The sequence below is a fragment of the Arvicanthis niloticus genome, chromosome 5, assembly GCF_011762505.2.
Source record: "Arvicanthis niloticus isolate mArvNil1 chromosome 5, mArvNil1.pat.X, whole genome shotgun sequence".
NCBI lineage: Eukaryota > Metazoa > Chordata > Mammalia > Rodentia > Muridae > Arvicanthis > Arvicanthis niloticus.
In genome coordinates, this window is record NC_047662.1 from 25656496 (window position 1) to 25662495 (window position 6000).

Consider the following 6000-nt stretch of genomic DNA (forward strand, 5'->3'; position numbering starts at 1 on the left):
CTCCAGCTCCCATTGCTTAGGCTGTAATGACGCACCTCATCTTCTCTCTCCCCTCCTGGGTCAGCACAGGTAACTTATCACGCCAATAGCAGGCGCCTTTGTTTGCCCATGGGTCTACTGGCTGTGAGAGGCCCCACACTACCAGGGAACAGATACAACTTTAAGTTGAGTTAAGCTGTGAACAGGCCTCCTGTGTTCTCTCTATTCAAGAGATCTAGGATCTTTATTCTGACATAGACTATAAAGCATTGGAGATAGGAATTATCAGGGGGGGGACGTTAACAATAAAAGAGACAGGGGTCTCTTGGTTCATAGACTTAGATTATAGGGATTCAACCCATCCAAGGTGCTATTGGCTCAAGGGATAAAGATTACATTAAGGACAACTTACACTCATTTTCTAGCCGGTGCCTTAGCCGCTGCCTTCAAATGCTTACTTCTACATTTCGTTTTGTTTATGATGGCAGCTGGCGATTTATAGTAAGATAACGCATGTTGTGGATAGCCCGGCCTTGTATTTTGATGTTAATTGCCCTTTCCTGGGTAAGGTTGTAGAGGAGGAGTGAATCATTACACAGGTGAATCTAGTGAACCTTCTGCCCACCTTAATTTGTAAAATAAAGGCTGGAGCCAGTGATTGGGCAGAAGAAGGGGAGGGGGAGAAATAAAGGTTGGTGGGAAGAGAGCAGAGAGAGAGGAGAGAGAAGACAGTGGAGGATGATGGAGGAGGACGTCGGGGAAGCAGGAGGTGGAAGGACAAATGCGTGGCTTGGAAAACCCGCAAGTTATAAGGGTCTCATAGCTGGGGAATAGAGTAGTGAAGTGGTGAATCTGCCCAATCTAGATGTGCAGCTTATATTCATAATTATTGAGTTGTGTTTTCTTTAACCAGTCATATTTGGGTTGGAGATTTACTGCAACAAACATGAGTGTCATTCATGTACCCACCTCTTCCATGGTCATGTTCTGGAGGATTCCACATACTGTTGGACTATCAGAGAGTGGTGTGATTGTAGAAACTTAAGATTAATAAAAAGCTCCGATTTCGGTTTTAAACTCAAATATTAACTTCCCCCAGGGACACATCCTGGGAGAAGCACAGTACAAAGACTCAAACAAACATTCCAGGGAGAAAGACCCAAGGTAAGAGTTTATGAGCCCTTAACACAGTAAAACCTGGGTAAACAGAAGCTACTTAAGCTGACCTTCTTTGTTGTAAAAAGATAAGGTGCAAATTTGAGTTACTTAGCAACCAGGCCTGGGAACGGAAACCCAGCTTGGGAATGGCTGCTGAAGTCCACCTTTGTAGTTATTGATTAAGAGGTAAAACTGCCTTAATGAGATCTGTGAATATGGTATAAAAACTGCTCCCAACTTTAATTTGGGGTTCTTCTTGCTGGCATACAAGGGAACCTCAGTGCACTGGTTTTTATCAATTTATCAATAAACCTCATGTTATTGCAGCAAGTCCCATCTGTGAGTGTCTCTGGGGGAGCGCGTCCCCTGGTTTTGGATCTTAGAGTCCAACATGATCTAAGACAGTGTGGATACAGAAGGTATCCTAATTGATCAATTCCATGAAATCCAGGAAGAGTCAATGTCCTTCCAGGGTACTCTGGTCCCAAGACAATCTGTGGCTGGATCGTCTCCAAGAGGAATAGTGTCAAGGCAAGAGCTCAACCTGTGTCTGCTCTGACAGATTGGACACTTCCTGATGGCAATACCTAGCTTGGCTTTGGTGCTAGAGATTCCACACTGCTGGACCACACATGGCGTCTATTCCTGCCACTGTGGCTTTTTGTTCTTTAGCCAGTCAGGCATAAATGTTTGAGGAGAGAGGCAAGCTTATTGGATGAGCCATTCTAGCTATCTGGATGTTTGGGGCTTGCTAACAGGGTCCCTGGCAGACAGTAAAAGAAGACAGAGCTTCGCACATCTGTATCACTGCGTACTGATCAGCCCACGGGCTTCTTCTTTAGTCCTTATGTATAATCTTTAAAATCCCACCCTTCACAAGTTCCTGAGAAATCAGCTAAACTGATCAAACTGCCTGAGAGCCCTGGCCTTACTCTACTTTTCTTTCTATACAAAATTGATGAGTTGATTGGCAAACTGCTTGAAGTTCTGCCTCCCAGGAGGGATGAAGGTAGGGAGAATCTTCCCTAAAGATTATTCTTCAGGACCTGTGAGAGGGACCACAATGCAGAGAGAACTCTTTTCTTCCATCAGTCAATCTCCTGCACCACATCCAGCATGGCTTAACACCTGGAACCTATCTGGAACAACGAGGAAATGAAGACAGTACAGACAGACACACAGACCCATGTACAAAAAAGCTGGGATCAACTGGGCTTGACTGCTGATGGTGGCATCTACATTGCTCCTGATGTGTTAAACGCCACTACCTGGCTCCGGCAGCAACCTCACCTACTGTCCACCTACCTTGAATGGACAGCCACTGCGAGCTTCTTGGTGAGTTCCTGATGACTCCGGGGCGCATTACTGTTTATTCCAATGAGAGAAACATCAGGGAGGCACACAGCTGGCAGCCCTCTGTATTTTATTTTATTTTATTTTATTTTATTTTATTTTATTTTATTTTATTTTATGTGTGTGGGTGTTTCATCTGCTTTGTGAGTGTTTGCACCCTGTACATACAATGATGGTGGAGGCCAGGAGAGGGCGTCAATTCCCTGGAACTGGAGTCACATATGATTGGTGCTGGGAGCTGAAGCCTGGTCCTCTGGAAGTGCAGCCCAGCGGCCTTCACTGCGGAGCCACCTCTTCAGCCCCCAAAGGGCCCTATGGTTTTAAGCAGGGTCTGCCTTCCAGCAGGCTCACTTCTCTGACCCTCTCAACCGAATTCTCTAGCTCTGGAAGCTTGTGCATCCCTTCATTTATGTTAATCCGTGTTTCTGTTAGCTCAGCGATTGCCTCTTTATGTCACATTCACCTTCTCTCCATGCCGTGTCTGCCCGCATGCGATGCTGGCGCTGGCTCCAAAAACCACAGTTGCCTTCCTCTGTCCGCTGCCAGGAAAGAGTTCAGGACAGATGCTGGGAAAGCAGCATCAGGAAGACGGGGCTTGCTTATTTCTATTGGCTTCCTGTTCCTGTAACGTCGCCCTGGCAACACTTCTTCACCCTGGCACCGGCAGCGCTTTCCTTGGCAGCAGCTGAACCCACTTTACAGTTTTCCCAACGCTCTGTCGCTCCAGTTCCCAACACATGGATGCCCATCCTCCGAGAAGGAAGTTCCAGGCTCTCGGAACACTTCCTCAAAAGCGGCTAAACTTGTTTCACTAGCCTTCTGTGGTATCTGTTCCTGATATTGCTTCCTGTGGGATAGAGTACTCAGAGAGAGAGAGAGAGAGAGAGAGAGAGAGAGAGAGAGAGAGAGAGAGAGAGAGAGAGAGAGAGAGGATTTGATTTATTTCTTTGTCTGTGCACACGTGTGCATATGCATGTGTGTGTGCTTTCATGTGTGTTTGCACTCGCAAGTGTGTGTGTGTGTGTGTGTGTGTGTGTGTGTGTGTGAAATTCAGGTACCCGTGGAGTTTAGAAGAGCTTGTCAGAAACCCCTGAAGCTGGAGTTCTAGGCAGATGTGAACTTCCTGACATGGTTATTAGGAACAGAACTCAGGTCCTCTGAATAAGCAGTAAGTGCTCTTAGCCACTGAGCTGTCTATACAGCACTTCTTCTCCCTTTTTGGCTACACTTACTAATGCTATCCATACCCATCAATGATTTACTGAGAGTCTCAGCTTAAATTAGTGCTGGGATCTCTGTGTTGTGGTAGACTTTGATGGTCTTCTCTCCAATACCAGAAACCACTCCAGCAAGTATCTTATCCAGAGAGGTAAATGCTGAGGCCCAGGACAGATTCCTCATCAATAATGCTTCTGCCATCTCTTTGTTCCATCCCTTTCCCCACTCAACAGGCTCAACGTCCATTCCCAGCCATGCCCTCCATCTCTCTTTTAGTGAATATTAACTGGGGCCTGAATTTTTTTTTTTTTTTTTTTAAAGAATCACATTTCCCCAGTCAGAGATAGCATTTCTCAAGGCTAACATTCTGAGATTTGACCCTAGTCATGGTGTTAATGGCACAGAGGAGGTAACAGCAGGTTCTGAGGAGAGCAGGTATCAGGCGAGGTCTCTACCTGACCTCCAGGCAAGGGAAGGGACCTACTGCTCTCTGGCAAAGAGTTGTATGCAGAAATATGTAACTCACGATACCTCCTTATGATTGTATCTTAGCTCCAGTTAACAACACATGAGTCCTTAGAATAGAGTTCTGTAGTGACAATTCTGGAATTTTGGTTTCTTTTTTAAAAACACAGAAATATTATAAAAAAAAAATACGTTTTCATTTTCACCCCAGGTGTGGGGCTATGGGACTGCTTTGCAGCAGCTGACTGTGATCTGCCTCGTACTCTAGCAGAGGCGTGGTTTTGCCAGCTGCAGACAGTTTCTGTGATTGTGTGATGTTTGGAATTTTGGGGACTTTTCAGAGGGTATAAATGCTAGGGCCCCGAGAGGTGGGGTTGGTGGTAGTTAGTCATTCAGAGGTGTTGGTTTCAGTTTGTTAATAGCTGTGCTCAAATGGGAAGCAAAAAAAGAAATTAGATTTAAGGACTTTCTCTCTCTCTCTGTTGTCTCTCTCTCTCTCTCTCTCTCTCTCTCTCTCTCTCTCTCTCCTCTATCTAGTGATAGGGGTGAAACTGGGGAGGGGAATAAAGGGTAGGGAAAAAGAGGAGCCCATGATGTGGCAAAGACCAGCTACAGGGCCCCTACCACATGAGCTAAGGGGAAACTTGCTGCCCTTGGCTGGCAATGTATTCAATTCTTCAATGTATCCTAAGGACTTACTTTAAGAAATATTTTAAAAAATATCTCTTATTATAGATACTTTGTATACATATATATCTGTGCACCACACATGTCAGGAAGCCAGAAGAGGGTATTAGATCCCCTGGAACTGGAATCCCAGACAGTTGTGGGCCACTATCTATCTATCTATCTATCTATCTATCTATCTATCTATATCTGTCTATCTATGAAATCTGACGCAGGTCCTCTGGAAAAGCAGTCAATGTTCTTAATTACTGAGCTACCTCTCAGGCTATGTTTAAAAATATTTTTTTAAATCTTTTTTAGGGAGACAGGTTTTCTTTGTGTATCCCTGGCTGTCCTAGAACACACTCTGTAGACCATTGTGGCCTCAAACTTAGGGATCCACCTGCCTCTGCTTCCCAAGTACTGGGACTAAAGGTGTGTGCTACCACTGACTGGCACGTTAACGATTTTTAAAATTACATTTATTTATTCTGTGTGTTCATGTGCACATGTGCCACGGTTTGTGTGTGGAGGTGGGCAGCTTGTGAGAGTTGGTTCTTCCCTTTCACCATGTGGGTCCTAGGGACCACACTCAAGTCTTCAGGCTTGGTGGCAAGCATTTCAACCTGCTAAGCCATCTCACTGGTTCAGAATCCACTTCTTAAGATGCTTATGGTACAAGCAGCCTTTGCTGAACACACCGGAAGCCAACCCCAAGACAAGGACCCGAGTTAAACCAGCATTCTGGAGGGACTCAGTTACACTGGATAAGAGAAATGAGAAATGAGAAGAGAAAGAAAAGGTAACTCAGCAGGGAACTGTGCAAAATCTGCCTCAGAAACAACCTGTCTCGGGAGTAAGAAAGCAGGGGTATTAACCAGCAGTACCCAGTGTCCTTGGTGAAGGGTGGATTCACCAGTCAGGAGGAAGTTGCTGGGGAGACGAGTGGGAAACGGATAGGTCCTGCCACAGCTTCTGTCCGCGTCTGAGCCCTCAGGTCCCTTTCTTTATGGTCAGGGCCCTGATTAGGAGAAACTGTGGTGCCAACATGTGGCTTCCCGGAACACTACAGTGTTTCTCAACCAAATAAGAATTTGAAAAAGAGATAAGATGACCAAGTCAACAAACTGTATAGACATAGTCAAACATGTGTGGAAATAT